The sequence below is a fragment of the Tiliqua scincoides genome, chromosome 5 (genome assembly GCF_035046505.1).
Source record: "Tiliqua scincoides isolate rTilSci1 chromosome 5, rTilSci1.hap2, whole genome shotgun sequence".
NCBI lineage: Eukaryota > Metazoa > Chordata > Lepidosauria > Squamata > Scincidae > Tiliqua > Tiliqua scincoides.
The window spans coordinates 42,881,240-42,898,400 of record NC_089825.1 but is presented as its reverse complement, the minus strand read 5'-3'; the positions used below and the strand labels follow the sequence as shown (position 1 = coordinate 42,898,400).

Sequence of the window (17,161 nt, the reverse complement as noted above, 5' to 3'; positions counted from 1 at the left end):
CCCTTTAATAATAAGACTAAAATTTAATGGAAGTCTTATTGGCTAGTTCCCAATAAGTCTTCCAAAATCTCAGTGTTACTGTCATATTTTTTTTATTTGTCATGTTCATTTTGAATTAATGAACAGAGCCAGTAAGGCACATTGAACAGAATGTTGGGCTTGACTAGGAAATTTCAAATTTCTATTGAGCTATGAAGCTTAATAGGTAGCTTGGTTCAGTTGCTTGCTATCAGCTGAATCCTAACTAAGACTAGGCTACTCTGTACAGCAGAACACAACTCTACTGTCATAAATGGCTACATGGTATGTGCAGTTGGGACTGCTGCCACAAAAGGTGGGGGTGCTGGAGGCTTGCTGCTGGACCCATCTACCTCTGCCACTGAAGGCAAGCCAGTAGTAGGGATGAGGTGAATGAATGGGGGTGGAGATCAGGGCCTCAAGGGAGCATGGCAGTGGTGCAGATATCAGTGACAACAGTTCCTTCAATATCTTCCACTCAGTTTTGACATGGACACACCCTCTTTCCTTTGCTCTGACTTGCAAAAGCTAAAGAACTGGTGCAGGTCTGAGTAGACCCATAGTGGCCCATGCAGGAGCAGAGTGATGAAACTTTTACTTACCTTTCTGTCCCTGCATGGTCTGTGGCCATCTGCAGGATGCAGTGGAGTCTGTGCCAACATAGCTATGCCCTGTAGGCAGCCATTAGTTAGGAATGGGCCCATCGCTCTAGCTCAGAGCCCAATCCTATACTTGTCTACTCAGAAGTAAATCCCATTTTAGTCAGTGGGCTTATTCCCAGGCAGGTGTGGATAGGATTGTACAGACTCAGCTGACATGTCTTACAGGTTTGTCGTGAGGATAAAATGACTGAACTCCGTTGAGCTCCTTTGAAGAAGGACGGGCTGTGAAAGTGATTAAGAAAGCAATAACAATAGTTCTGTTCTAGTCTTCAATAGCCTGTTTCATGAATCCAACAAATGAACAAACACAAGGGGAGAAGGACTGTTACTGCAAGCTTTCCCACTACTGTACGCTACTTTGCATATCTGAAAAAAGCACAGCCCCCATCTGCAGCTGTGAACCGCTTCATGTGCATTCTCCATGCACATGAGCATATTGAGGGACATATAGATGAACATATTCTGTTGTGCAGTGAAACTTGCTATCACAATTCCATTCCCTCTGTGCATGTTTACTTTCTGCATATTGGATTGCAACTGTTACCCTGCACATGCCCGATCTCGTCTGATCTCAGAAGCTAAGCAGGGTCAGGCCTGGTTAGTACTTGGATGGGAGACTGCTTGGGAATACCGGGTGCTGTAGGCTTATACTATAGTCTTTCGAGACTGAAGGTTGCCAACCATTGGATTGTAGGCTGCTACAAGAAGCACATCTGGAAATGCCTGCTCTTAATTTCATTAATAATATTGGAACCAGGGCTCTGCAATGAACTGGACTGAGATGAAAATGTCTTGAAGCAATAGGAAACAATGAGGAAAGGTTGGAAATGTGCCAATGTTCAGTTCTCCTCACCTGTGTGCTCATATTTCATATAAAAATAAACTCCCATCTCCCTCTTTATAAGTGAAGGACAGCTAGATAAACTAAATCTGCACACCTGTCCTGTCGCATCTGATTGGTCCTGGGTGCATTTAATTTCAGAAAAAACTTATTTCCAGGAGATGCATTTATGAACAGATTGTAAATGCTCATAAAAAATAGCAGGTCTTTTAAGACTTTCTCTGGTTTATATCCTGTGGGCCCAATCCTATTCAACTTTCTAGTGCTGTTGCAGCTGCGTCAATGGGGTGTATCCTGTGCTAGGGGCAGCCACGGAGGCCCCCTCAACACTTGTTCCCTTACCTCGGGGCTGCATTGATGCTGGAAAGTTGGATAGGATTGGGCTCTGTGTCATGTTGATCCAGTTAGTACATTTGTTATAATTTTATAATGATTGTACCATACTGTCTATTTTTTATCAGAAGAAAAGAGGTATACATATTGTAGCATTAATAAGAAGAAAAAATGTAGAAAACATGATCATCTGTTTTTTAGTCTCGGAAATTAGATATAGGCCTGTTGGCTTTGGAAAAACCAGATTGAATCTGTGTCAGAGTCAAGACCAGTTTTGATGCGATACTTTATTGGGTCATGTACAATTAGATCCCTTTGTGTATTTATAACTGAAAATGTAATTAAATGAAAGAATGCAATAGTTTAATAATGAAAAGTTCCCACAGTTTACACACATATGCCCTCCCTTCACCACAGTTGCCTGAAGGTATGTATGACAGATGGATCATCATCTGACCTAGTCTCCACCATTTCCACTGTCAACTAAACTCTTGTAATCAATATCAACTATCAGAACACAACAATGGGAACAGGAGGTTTCCCAGAATAATACAACAATGCCCGTTTTTCATGTTTTGTAAATAGCCATAGGCAAAGAGCTGGCTCTCCATCCATTTGCATGCTTATTTTGTATTTATTTATGTATTCCTACTATAACAAATCGTGTCGCCATAATTGCACTGTTTCTCTGAGTATCAAAATGCCCTGTTTGCATTTTTGAAAAATCAATGGAATATCCCCCTCTCCCTGTCACCACTGTTCTCTTCAGTGGGCACAAGCAGAAGCACAAATTGCACTGTGGAATTGTGTGACCATGGAAAACCCTGTGACCATGTACAAAGGATAGTTTTTTCTTGGGCGAGTTTAGTATTTCCCTTCTGGGAAAATATTAGGGTCATGTAATGTCAGTTAGGCCGAGGAGTGGAGCTAGTGTTTGGGGAGAGAGCACAGGTCAGTGGTAGAGCATCAGCTGTGCATCGAGACTCCCAGGTTCAGATGCCAGTATCCAGAGTGAGAATGTACCAGGTAGGACTGGGAATGACCTATGCCTGAAACCCTAGAGCCACTTCCAATCAGTGTACACAATACAAAGCTAGATGTAGTAATGATCTGACTCAGTGTAAGGCAAACTACAATCCCTAGTTCTGGGGTTTTTTCACCATGTGATAAGATCCCGTACATGGAATACTGTTGGAATACAGTGAATCTCATGTACTGGCCCTGTGAAATTTTACTGCACTGAATGAACACAGATTACCATTTAGCCACTTTAGATCTCGACCTAAAGTGCAATAAACCAGTTGGCATGCAGATGGCACACTTTACTACACATCTGTCTTGGTTGTATGCTAAAGTCATCCTTCCAACATAATGGGCTCATACAGATGATTAAGCTACACTGATATAAAAGGGCTCATTCCAGGGTGTCTGGGTTATTTCTATGGATTCAGACAGCTTATCCAGTGGTTCCATAAACCTGAGGTTTTTAGAGGTTGGCAGTGATAAATTGGGATTTAGTGAGGAGCTGATCTGCAGCTGGGCTTGGGTGGGATTGCCCAAGAAAGGGGGAAATGCTGTTTTGGGAACTAAGCTATTTTGCACAGGGCAGGAACCCAAACTGAAAGTGTAGTTAGGAACTGCTGCATTTCATGTTTAGTGATCGATAAAGTTGTGGTCTGTTTCCAATCAAAAATCCTTGCCTCGTGTTTTAATGCAATATGCAGGCAAAGGCATTTTTGTGTGTGCATATGAGACTGGTCTTTAATCTACGATCCAGTACTGCAGATATACATAAAAAATGAATATGGGTTTATCAACGTGGTTTCTCGTATTGGTTTGCTCTTAGAGTAGTTGCCAGATTCAGAAATGAGCAGTATGAGCTTGTTTCAAAATATTTGACCTGAGAACTGCAGTTCATGTGCAAATGTATCACTGAATATTACAGTTACTCAATCAATTGAATTTACTGACCTTCTCCCCAAAATAAAACAGATTCCCTGGTTGAATAGTTTGGCTATATATTGCCCCTTTCTGACACACCCTATGGTAACTTCATCATATTGAAACTTCACACACCAATTTTGAGTTTAGGGACTGCATTGGGTTCCTTCATCTTAAATACTATGGAAAACATATCACGTCAGCCAAGATCTTGCTAAGGTAGGGAGCAGGAGATAAAGAAGTCACAGTGTAGTCATAGTGTGCCCAGTGTATGCCTCTACAGCATCTCTGTCCCTGCTTCCCCTTGTAGCAACTGCCTAACATTTGGTAAATGCTTTAGAGGGCTTGTGCTGTGCAAGCATAAATCTGTTGTAAAATCCTCCAGAATATTGAATAATAAAATACTTGGCTATTTCATCCCTTTTAGAAAATAGGTAAGTGGGAACAGACAAAGATCTGTTTCCTGATTTTACATTATTCATAATTATCCTTTTCTCCTTGAGAATACTTTTTGAAAGACTGTATTCTGTAAAATGATAGCAACAAGGATACTTTAATAATATTTATAACTTTTAAAAATTCAGTAGTAAATAAATAGTTTGTTTCCATGAGAGTCTATTTGACCATGTAGCATCGCAATTGTCTTATTTTACTTATTTTTATTTTCTGTCCATCCTCTCATTCAGCTCAAATCAAAGCAGCTCACAATAAGAACTCAGTGGCCATTTAGGATTGGACCCTAAATCAGTAATTACTGATCAGAATTACTGAATCAGAATTACTGGTTTTCTCTCGCTCTCCCTCTCCCTGCACAAGCATCCTGCATCTAAAGGGAACAACATAGCTAGTTAGCTAGCCAAAGGGATTACCTATCTTGTTTTTCTTTTCCAAGAAGTCTCCTGTAGTGTGCAGACTGGTATTTTCAGGCTAACTTCCTTCCATCTACCTCTCTCTTTCTCTGTCAAGATGCACTCAGCTAGGCTCACTCTCCTAATATGTAGTTCCTTCAATAAAGTCCTACCTTCCTTTATAATCAAAATCCTGAGAGTTATCTTCTTAACAGAGTTCTCCCAAAGCACGTGGTGTAAACCAGCTGTGCTAATATGCCCTACCTTTCCAGTTCTAGAAAAGGAAGCTTAAGGTAGCTTAGAAGTTAAAAACATAATACCCTGTATGTATTTAAATGTAACAATATGATCTACTAGGAAGAATATAAAACTTTGAGATAAGATTTCTCACAATTTTATGGATTGAAAGTTTGAAATTGCAACCAAGGCACTTTTTTCCAAGGAAGAAATGCAGTGCATTGCAAAATATGAGATCTTTAAATGGCCATAAGGTATCCTTAGGAAAGGGTCACTGCATGTGAGTGCCTGCAACCATAGAAATGTCAAAGACTTGCTGAGGCTGCAACAGAACAGCAATGTGAAACGTTTCGGTCAGTGAGGAATGATAAGCAAATAAATCAATAATTTGTGAAAAGTTGTTGATATAGTGGATTTAGGTTGGCATCACTAAACAGGCGCTATAGGAAAGACTGTTTGGGCAAGTATTCTGTATGTGTGCAAAGTTAAGATACCTAGTACTTTGTTTCATATAGCTCTGAGAATATTCTACTGTTAGATTTATTCTGTATAGACATATTCCTGAGTACAGTATTAGGACTCAATCCAAACTGGCCCTAGTGCCAGTGCTGAGCTGTGATGCCAGCACTGCATGTTGTAAAGCACATTTATGGTACCCTGGGAGTAGGGAATGCCAGTGTCAGTCAGCATCAAGCCCCAGTGCAGAAGGGAAGGCTGGTCAGTGTTCCAGCAGCACCAGCCAGAGGTAAGGCTTTTTGGGGCAGGGGAAGGTAGAAGTGGTTGGAACGGGGCAGAGAGAGGGGAGGATTGGACCAGGGAGGGGGTGGGACTGGCAGATGAGGCCTTCGCCAGATCCTATGCTGAAGAGTCTGCCATGGAGCTCCTCTAGTCTGTGCTGGCAAAATAGGCACCACAGACTGGAGGAGACCCATTGTGAGGCCTGCACCCTGCTGCTGCAGTACCCATGCAATTCAGTGGTAGCCATTTTGGCGTCACTTGGGCCGTTAATCATTGTAATTAATTGCACAGAAAACAGCAAAGAGTTTTGTGCTACCTGAAAAGCTAATAAATATATTTGCAGAATAAACTTGCATTAACCAGAGGTAACTCAGGCACACAAAAGTTTATGCCACAATACAGTTGTTAGTCTTTAAAAGGTACTATAAGACTCTTTATTTTTGCTTTAAAATAAATGCCTGTTTATTTTAAAATAAAAGCAGAGGTGGCGAAGATTCAGTTTTCTAATTAGGGAGCAGGAATTAGTGGTGTATTCATTGGTATGGTTAAAGCAGTGTTTCTCAAACTATGGGTTGAGACCCACTTGGACCCCCACTTGCTGGGTCATGAACCAATTTCAGGAGGGTCCCCATTCATTTCAATGTGTATTTTATTTTTAATATATTTTACTTGATGCTACCATGGTATGTGATTTTGGGGAAATTACAGATCTGTACTTTTAACAGGCTACTCTGTATATACTTTTAACAATGTTAGTCAAAGGGCTTATTCCTGAGTTAGTATGGATAGGATTGCAGCCTCTGAGATATTTGGGGAATTCTTTTTTTTTTAAAACAGATCAGCAGCAGCTTGGGAGGGTTCTTATTAATTTTAAATAAATTTTTAAACTTATTGTAAACTTTTTGCTTGCTTGCTTGCTTGCTTGCTTACTTACTTAGGGCCCAATCCTAAAGATGTGCAGCGTCAGCACTGAGCTCCAGCAATGGGTTTTGTAATGGTATGTTGTAAAGGCATGTCCACAACATCCTGTTTGGAGTCAGTGCCGGCATTGGCCCAGTGTCAGTCCAAAAGATACCCGGAGCTATGTAAGAGCTCCAGGCATTGGTGAGGGCCTTGGGAATGGGAGGTGTTCTTAGTCAGGTGTTCCTGGGCAGGGGGAAGATGGGGTGGGGAGAGAAACTGGGGCAGGAGGGGGTGGGACTGGCGGAGCTCTGCCCTGCCGAATCCTGTACTCCATGTTGGGCCTTCCAACAAAATACCTGACTTGAGAAGGCCCATTGCGGGGCTTGGGGCTTCCCCCGAGGAGACCTCCTGTGGCCTCGATAATGCTAGGCCAGGATGAACTGGATGAGGCAAGTAATGCCTTGGCAATTGTATTAAAAATACAATGTTTCTGGATGTAGCGGTCACCATTTTGGCACTGTTGCCTGCAGTGGAGCCACTGGCCTTAGGACTGGACTTCCCATTGATTTGATTTGATTTTTGTTGTATGGGGGTGCTAAAATTTTCCTGCTTGATGATGGCACTTCCTGCCATAACATCATTTCCAGGTTAATGACATCACATTTGCTGGGTCCCGACAGATTTTCATTCTAAAAAGTCGGTCCCAATGTTAAAACCTCTGGCTTAGAACCACTGGCTTAAAGGAAAGTTGCAACTCTGAAGCTGAAATCCTGTGCAGTCTTACATAAGAATAAATGCAGTGCTATTTTAACTGAGTTAGATTTCCTTCAATGCAAATGTGTATAAGGTCATGCTGTAAAAGTCTTGTGTTAGTGTTTTGCAGCAAATCACTGAAAAAGCTTATTACAGATACCGAAAGAACTGTAGTTAATAGGTGAGAAACACATGAGGCTGTCTGTTATGCAATACAATTTTCTATTTGTGTGCCAGTATTTCATTTCTTGTGTTTGCAATAAGCATTCTGTAAAAAAAATATGTTCCATATTTATTTTCGCAGGAAAAATCATTTATCATTTCAATTTTACTTACCAAGGCTCCATTCCTACTCTATAATTTTTAAAATACAAGATGTACTCCTATAGTAGCTTTGGTGTTATCTCCAGCTCCTATTATATGCAACCCAATTCTGACTTCAGGATGGGGAAAATATTACGGCTACTCAGTATGCTTTAAAAATTCATCCCTAACAGTGACACCTGAAATTAGGCTCTGATTTTTGTAAAGTGAAAAACCAGTTTCCCTTCCCTTCTTCTGATCATAATCTCATTCTGTGTTCTCTGATTTTACAAGTCAGAAACTCTATCCCAAGTTTGTCCAGATGTAGCCAGTGTGGAGTGGATGCAATTACATGTGGAGCTATGTCATTAGGCACAGTGCTTTGTAGTTAGTGAGTCAATTCAAAATGGTCTACTGGACTGGAACATTGTGGTAGTGAACGTTGAGTTTGTAGTTATAATGAGCCCTCAGGGAAATCAAGACTATTGAAACCTTCTGTCTCTATCTGGTAATTTACTGCAAACACTAGTTGATAAAAACAAAAACACTGAATCATAACTTGATAGGCATAGTTTGAGCAGTGATAAAGTCCAGTCACTTAACAAGATTATTTCAACATGTATTTATTTATTTCAACAAGGACAGAGCACATACCTTTCATGAAGAAGGTCATAGGTGCAATCCCTATCATCTCCAGTTAGACCCTTAACTGAAACCCTGAAGTCAGTCAATATAAAAAAAGTACTGAGATGGATGGACCAATGGCCTGGCTTAGTAGGACAACTTGATGTGCTCAGAGTCAAACTAGGCCAGGATGAACTCTCAGAATCATGCAGATATATTGTGAAATGGTCACTTTCTCCAACCTGTGTTGCCACAGGATTCAGCTAAGTAGACAAAAGTGCTCTACCCAGTGTATAATGGATTGTTGCCAACTGAGGAAGAAGTTACCTAGGAATTTACAGAAAAGGCTGTCCATATTGTCCTCCTTGGAGAAACATGATTGTAGTGACTTCTACTTGCTCTGATAGGATATCCTGTAGTCCAGCCTAGGAGTTGTGGTGTACTCTGAAATTGGCAGTGGGGTTGATGAGGGAAAGCCAGGAACCAGAGGCACTCTCCTTTGTGACTAAATGGGCATGTTAGTCTCAAGGACAGGAAGCTCTCAGGATTGTGGTGTTGTTTGTAGGTCTGAATAGGATGGCAGGGCAAGGTGTGACCAGCTGTGATATTTTATTACAGGCTTCTCTGAGCCAGAAAGGGATTGTAGTGTCAAGTTCACCAAACTTTCATCTTCTTGTGAGACTTGTGGACCCTTAGCATCAGCCTAGTCAAAAACAGGTGAGTCTCGCCAGAGTTACACAGCCTCTGAGTGTGCCCCCATGACCACATAGATGTGTTCACATATGTGTTGGGTGACAATAACCTACTAATTTCAATGCAGCAGGCTAATTATGGCAACTTTCTGAGCCACATCAATCTTAGCTGCAGTTCAGTGTTTAACAGGAATATTTAGGAGTAATTTGCTAAGAGCCAAGATGTTTTCTAGCAAGTTCATATTTGCCATATTCTCAATCATTTTTGATCATGCAGTTTAATTGTAGCAAATCTAGGGAGAAGGTTCTGTGTTCTCTCAAACATGATACATTTTGTTTTTCCTTTCCACAGAGTTTGAGCTTAGTGAGGCATATTGGAAGAGTTTACTGAATCTGCCAGATGAGCCACAAGGGCTTGGAGGAGTTTGCACACTCAGCAGGGCTAGCATTAGCACTCCACAGAGGCTAAGCATGGAGTAAAGCTTCATTGCAACAGTAGCTTCAAGGCTTTTGTTCCAAGTTATCTTCAACATTCTCCAGTGGGAGGAGGAAGGCAAGTTTCCTCTTCAGAGAAGTAGAAAGCAGTGTTAATTTTTTTGTTTCTGTTTCAAAGCACCCAAAGAAATAAATGAATGCTTTTCCTGCTGCCTACTTGTAACCTTAAAATTATTTTTACATTTGTTTTATAAGGCCTTGCTATTAATTAAAACAACATTTTCAGGTGGAAACCTTACGTGGGGGAACAGGACCCTGGAAGTGTGTAAGGGGAGCAATACAACCTAATTTTGACTAGGGTTTGGGGAGTTAATTAACAGAAAATGGAAGACATTAGAATTTACTGAAAAAGAAATGGAGCTAAAATTAGTTGTGGATTTTAGAAATGGTTGTGCAGGATACTTAGTGGTTTTCAGTCAGCCTTCTGTGTTTTAAGGGAAAATCAATAGTTTGATGGTGGTCAGATACACAGGGGCACCCAGAAGATGGAAAAGCTAAGGGGCGAGGAACTAAGAGGCATGGAGACTTAAGGGAGAGAATGGACTAAGATTTAGGAACTTGATGGATAATGAGGCTTAAAGGAAACAAGAGAGATTGAAGAAAAATAGAGCAAGACGGTTCAAATCAGAGAGTAGGTTCTGAAGAAGCTTCATAACTCTTAAGGCCAGGAAGACTGTATAATAGTGATTCCCTACAAAGGAGTTGGGAGCACAGTAAGTGTGTGCAGGGGAGGAGCTATGGCAGCCACATGCTCCCCATGTTTGGGGAAAAAAAACATATGTACTGCTAGCTAATTAAGTAGCATATGGTGTTGATTAGTGTTTGGCTCCTTTTTAAGATATGAAACTCAATTAAAGAAATAAGTGTTCTATATTTTAAGACTATGAGACACTTGTTGAGATTCTTTCCAGCATAATGCAATTACTGACCCAAGGAATGAACTGAACACAAGAAAGCACTTCCATCAGTCTGTTCATTAATCTTTATCTTACATGAGCTGCCAGGTTTCCCCTCCCCCACATTTCTTCATCTGTGCCTTTAACAAGAGCTTTGATATTAGCAAACCATAGTTCTTATCTCTATGTTGGGAAGTTTCACCTGCTTATTTCTGCATGTCAGGCTACTGCTAAAGTCATAGGAACAGGCTAAGGTAGATTTTTCTTATCAGTTGGCAATCCCACAATACTTGTGTTTGCAAAATAGGATTACAGGGGGTTCCCTTATCAGTGGATCCTGTATTTCACATGTCCGTGGATTGGGCCCACAGACCCCCCTGTGTGCCCCCTCCAGAGGCCTCCACATGTCCACACACAGCGTCTGCCGGGCTCAGAATCAGAGGTAAAATAAGTCACTTCTGTTTTTTCATAAAAAAGGAAGTGTTTTTTTAATGCCTTGTTTTCAATGCATTGTTTACCTCTAATTGTCATTCTGAACCTGGCAGATGCTGAATGTGGATGCATGCAGCCTCTGCTGGGCTCAGAAGACCCTTTAGAGGCAAGGAGAATTCTGTTCCCCTAGACTCCGGAGGGTGGGGGGGCATTCCCTGGTATCCACAGTTTCATATAACTGCAAGGGGTTCCAGAACATAACCCTCAAATACTGGGGCATGCTTTTATAGTTTTTTCTCAAGATCAGCTGTTAAGTCTCTTGGAGTTTATACTGACAAGCCAGCCCAATCTTTCCTGTGTTTTTGCAGATGTTAAAATCCATGGATTTCAATAACTTACATTGAAGTCAGTATGCTTGTAATATCAGCCTATCTATAATTGCAATAATTGATTGTTTGGTATGAAACGGTAGCTAGACCACAACTGTATTAAGGAAGCACTTCTAAACACAAAAAGTGGTATGACTGAGTTTAAAGTGAGATGTTTAAGAATCATATTACTTCTTTATTAGTCTATCCCTTGGGTCCTTTCTGGTCAAAATACTGTTCTAAGAAAACTGCTGCCAGAGGCAATTTAGATGATGAAATGCAAGTATAACTTTGAGGTGAAAAACTAGATATTCAATACAGATTCCCAGTGTGAACCAGCTGTGGAATGTTGATGATTTGAATGCATCATTGCAAGCAACAGGGGCTGGTACACTACAAAATACACAATACTGTGTCCCGTAAGACTTTATTCACATATCTAATGAATAAACCTAATTTGTCCTTAATGAGATTTAAAGCCTGAGCCTAAATATAGGCTATGCCTCTTTGTCATGGATTCAGTATCTGCGAATTTGCTTAACTGGATTTTGAACCCACAAGGGGAGCTGACCTGTACCCTCCAAACATGACTGGAACTGGGCAGGAGGTCTGGTCTAGAGGTTAGAGCCTCCATTTGCCTGAAGATAACATCCACAAGGTCGCCAGTTTGAGGCCACTGGCACCGTGTGACCTTGAAGCAGCTGACAAGCTGAGCTAAGTTATTCCATCTGCTCTGAGCATGGGAAGATGGAGGCCAGGATGGAGGCCAGATCAGAATGAAACATCTGAATTTGTTGTGGCTCTTGAAAGATAGAGCCTTCTTTCAATTGTAAAAATCCCTCCAGGGATTTAAATTAGCCTGCCTATGTAAACCGCCTTGAATAAAGTCTTGAATAAAGACCAAGAAAGGTGGTATATAAATACCTGTATTATTATTATTATTATTTAACTGCACCCCAGTCATGTCCAGAGAGTGTTCCTGGGAGGACTTAGAACTATATATTTTTTTTAAAACTGGAAGTGACATTTTACTGCCATTAGAAGTCATTCTGAGGGCCAGGGAGGGCCACAAGTCATTCTTAGGGCCATTCTGCCTGCCAGCACAGTTCTGGTCATGTTCAGAGGGTTGGGTGATGTGAACTGTGGATTTCATTATCTGCTTTTTCAGCATCTGCAGGAGTTCTGGGAAGTATGTTAAAGAATGCAGGTGTGGAACTGCCTCCTGAAAATATTTTATTAGATGAAAGCGTCAATGAGTTCAATAGCACTTTTTTCCAAGGAAGATGGCATTGAATTATCATTGGTTCCCTTACCCCAAGGAGACTCCACCAGCTGCATCGACCCCACAGGATACAGTGGCAGCCATTTTGGCATTGCTGTTAAGGATGGTGCTGGGGCAGTTTAGGATTGGGCTGCCCATCAGTAACTGCAGTGCTTTGGTAGTAACCTATGAGAGAGGCTGGGAACTTCTGAGTGCAGATTGAACAGTAATCCTTTCACTGTTTTTTTACTCAGTTCACTAAGAACAAAAATACAATTATCTCTAGAACAGATTAGCAGCGTTGTCCATATATTCCCTCAAATGATAGTAATTCTACATCAGAACATGGAGGACATATACTACTTCCAAAACAGGAATGTAATTTCGCATTTCTTTTCCATATATCTCTAGTTCTAGATTTAAAATCTAGCTCCAGTCGTATTAGTCAAATTAGTCAAGAGTTGTTACAAATTATAACTTTCAGATTTCTGCAAGAGGCAGAATTTTTTTACTTGCATATAGCTGATACAGTCAAGTAAAGTTCATTGTACTTGTAAGCATTATTGAGCTAGAATTGAATTCATGGCTCCAGGGATAAGAGACCTGAACAGAACATGCTGTTGATGTAGGCTCAAATTTTGGACTCTCATTTGGATTGCTAATTCACTTCTGCTGTTCTGTTTCCCCTCTTATAAATTCTTAGTGTTCACATTTTCTCAAAGTAATTGATTTTTCTCTCTCTTTCTTTGAACCACAACTGTTCATAAAGTACATTGTATAGTTACTGGAAATTATCTGTATAGATCACTTAATTCAGTATTACAAAGAAAATGAACTGTATATAGGAGGAGAAAATATAGACATACCGTAGATACTCACGTATAGTACATGAAATTTTTGCCAAGTAATCAAGCTCCAATTATCACTTCGCCTGCTCTCCGGGTCAATCAGAGGGCAGAGCCTTTCCACTCTGAACAGTTTCTCAAGTGGCAGACAGGCACGAGGCAGGCAGAGCAGAGATTGTTTCTACGGCAACTGGGACATTCCAGCCAAAGTAAACTTTTTAATCTCCTTCCTTCTGCTGCAGCCTAGTTCTGGTTCTGGTTCTGCTTGGCAAATGCTTGCAAAGCAGGTCTGTTTTTGGAAACACCAGGATGGGACCTTCCTTCCCAGGCTACAGTTCAGTGCACCATTACTTAAGAATAACACCCATGGAAAGCAGTGGGTCTACTTCTGAGTAAAAAGGGCTGCAAATATATGCAGCTGCATCTCTCTGCTGTGAATTGAATTGCACACTCTCAGTTATGAGTTATATGCTATATGTAGCGCTTCTGGCTTAACACACCAGACACCTTAGAGGTGGATTTGATTCATGGTTCAACCTTTTTCACTGGCATATCCCTTGGCAGCCTATTTCCATAAATTGTACCCTTCCTATTAGCAAAATGTTTGTAATTAGTAAGACAAGCCCTCATCTCCATATGAAAGCCCATGTATTCATGTATTCATCACATATTTTCTCTTTTCATCTGTTTGAAGAACAGAAGATTGCACTGTTTTGTGCCAGAAGTGTGCTGAGAAATTCTGGGTGATTGATCGCTTTCCATATTATGTTTCAGCTTTTTTACTGTGCTGGTTTTCAATCACTGGTTCATACATGAATTGATGACCAAAAACTAGCTATTGGTGGGGCTTTCACAGCCAACTAGCTACCTCCCTTCCAGGCTGTGCATGCTGGAGCACGGCCTGCCTTTTTCTGCCATTATTCCATTCTTTTTCAAGTACCCCTAAAGGTCCTGTTGAGTGTCCCTGGGAGTATATGAATACCAGGTTGGTTGGTGCACTCACTCTGATAGTGTTTACAAAAAAGTGGTGAAGACCAGAATTTAAAAAAGAATAAAAATCTATCTTATGATCTTTTACTATGTTTTTAATAAATTAGAGACTACAGTTCTTAGGTAACAATTAGTGGTAGGTTATTTTTCAGGATCTGACCTCAAGTAAAATCAGACAAAACTATAGTCAGACACCCCCCTAAGTTTAATGCCCGACTTATCCAAGGGTCATAGAAAATTCCATGATTGTTGGCTCAAAACTTGTCCTTGACTTATCTGTGGGGTCGACTTATAGGCAAGTGTCTGCAGTAGTTTTATGATGGCATATAGGGTAGACATGTAGGGCTAGACGATTACTAGAGCTGAAAAACAGCAAAAATAGGGAATAGTTCACTTTTTAAAATAAAATTATCAGTTGAGGACTCACTCCTGACACCTAAGTCCTGTGCCTGTTAATAATGCATAATAGTCAAAACTTCAGCAGGAGGGGTGTTCAAATTAGGACTGGCCATAGGAGCTGCCCTATGGCAAAAAATTGGAAACATTTTTTGCATGGCCCAAAATTCACAGTCAAGGTCTATAGAATCTTAGTTATGTAAATAAAATTTATTATAGACTTTATAATATATAGGCAGGAGGTCTAGGCTAGAGGGTAGAGCTGCCATTATGCCTGAAGGTTGCCTGTTCAAGATCACTGGAAACCCCAGGGGCAGCAAGACCATGACAAGCTAAGCAGAGCTCTTTTGGGTGAGAGCCAAAAGAAGCTATCTCTGAACCTCTTTGTCTGTATGGGAGAAGATGAAAAGTGGTGTAATTAAATACAGTTAATAATAATAATAATAATAATAATAGTAATAATAAATAATTAATGGCAGCCAGACCAGTGGTGGCAGTCACATATGCAGGCTGTCGCTTGTCAGAATGTTACTAAGTGACACATGACTATATATGAAAGCATAAATGAGATAAATAGAACATTTAAAAAATTGATACACATTGTTTCCAAGTGATGCCGGAACATGTGGATTAATGACCATGTTAACTTTGTATGTATAACAATATGCAGTGGACAATTGGAAGCTATGTCTTGCGTATTTACTGAGCATTGCCTGTTTAGGTCATCCACTTGTATGTATTCTCCATGCGTGCAAGTGATATGCACCGTCACCAGTATTTATGTACATCTTCTGTTCAGCTTATGGTAACCACAATGTTAACATAATTTATAGTCTATATTACTTAGTATTTGACATGAGTGCAAAGGTCAGAAAAGATTTATATAATTGTAGCCCTATATAAATAAAACATTTGTTATGGCTGTTTACACACACACACACACACACACACACACACACACGTGCAGAGAGAGAGAGAGAGAGAGAGAGAGGAGTTTGTAATTTTAAATTCATACTGCTCTCTAGTGGGGAATGTTCTCAATACAGAAGATACATTGTTGCTGGAAACATAAATATAAACGAGAAGTTCTGATATTGTTGCATTACCGGCAGCATCTAAGGAGTGTGCTCTCACAACCACTGTTTTTTGTGAGCCTTCCATTTCTTTAACAATATTCTTTTGACAGAACGTAGATGTTGCTGTTTCTTCACCCAGATCTGACAGACAGGAAATCCTTGCTGTCTTCCTCTGGAAAATATTTACTCTTTGGGAAAAAAGTGAGGAATTCGGAATAAAATCTGAAGACATTTTTGCTTTTATTCTGCTTTGTTTTTTGGTTTATGGAAGTAATTTGAACCATAGAAAAGTGAATTTTCTTTTTCACGGTTTACTGCAAAGATTTTTTCAAGTCAGAGTGGAGAACAGTCAAGTAGTTCTGCTCTTGTCAGAACGTCAGTGGAGCTTGTAGAGGCACAAATGTTTTCTGCAATTCACTGTGGGCGTGTTAAGGAGGTTCCCCAGCCAATTAGTGCATATGCTGCAAGTGTGACATTAAACCCACTATTGTCTTGTCATCTTTTTAAACAAGTAGCCTGGGGGAGGTCTGATCCAGATTGGGATCACAGTACTTGGCTATGAACTCTCCCCCCCCCCATGACTTTTCTTGATACTATCTTTATTAAAACTGCAATTTGCCCTAGGACTGAAGCTACTAGTAGTTCCCATAGCAACTTTCTATCTGTTATATTGCAGGAATAGCAGCAATTTTCTTCTGGAAAAAGGTGCAGGAGAGATGGAGTAAATGGTCCCCCCCAGTTCAAATGCAAAGTGGGTCTGATCTGATGGATGCTTTTAAAAAAATAAAGGAAAGAAAAGAATGGCTAGACAGTTATGTGTTTAACATCACATTTTATTTGACCCTTTGGAGACAAATTTGGCCCTCTCTAATGCTCTAGTTGTCCACTATGGTCAGTTGGCAAGGATAACAATGTTTGCAGTGGCACCTGGTGCATATGACATCACACCTAGAGCATCCTAGGGCACCTAGTTATGGTGAACAGGCACATATTCTGTGGCTACTGGATCTTATTGTAGCATAGAAAGTGGCCACTTGGAGCAGGGATGTCAAACTCTTTCATACAGTTATCAATCCACAGTGGATTGAGGGCTGGAAGTGACATCATTAAGCAGGAAGTGATGTCATAAGCAGGTGATGACCAGAAGTAAGCACTTTGTCCTCACCTAGGAACTCATCTGCAAATGACAGAAGAGAACACATTTTCAAGATATGGGAAAGAGCTGAGCTAGAACATTGGGAGAGTGGGAGGAGCAGAAGCTGGCACATTATTGGGTAAGGGGAAGCAGCATTTGGCATGCCTCAATAATCAAGTCTTGGGCTGACCGAACACATAATCAACCATGTTATCACATGAGAGTCACAGTTATCGGGTGGACATACAATTATACAAATGGACCCTGAGTGCAACTGTTAGGTTTTGAAAAGTTGTAATCTTGGATGATCAGTGTTTGTGCACCACTCATCTTGGTTCCTGTTTCCCCCCCCCCCTTATCTTTACTTAGAAACT

At 40.6% G+C, this 17,161-nt stretch overlaps 1 pseudogene; it reads left to right on the top strand.

Moving 5' to 3' along the window:
- The first annotated feature begins 1,209 nt into the window (after positions 1–1,209).
- On the top strand, positions 1,210–1,326 carry LOC136655050 (5S ribosomal RNA; annotated as a pseudogene).
- The last annotated feature ends 15,835 nt before the right edge of the window (positions 1,327–17,161 follow it).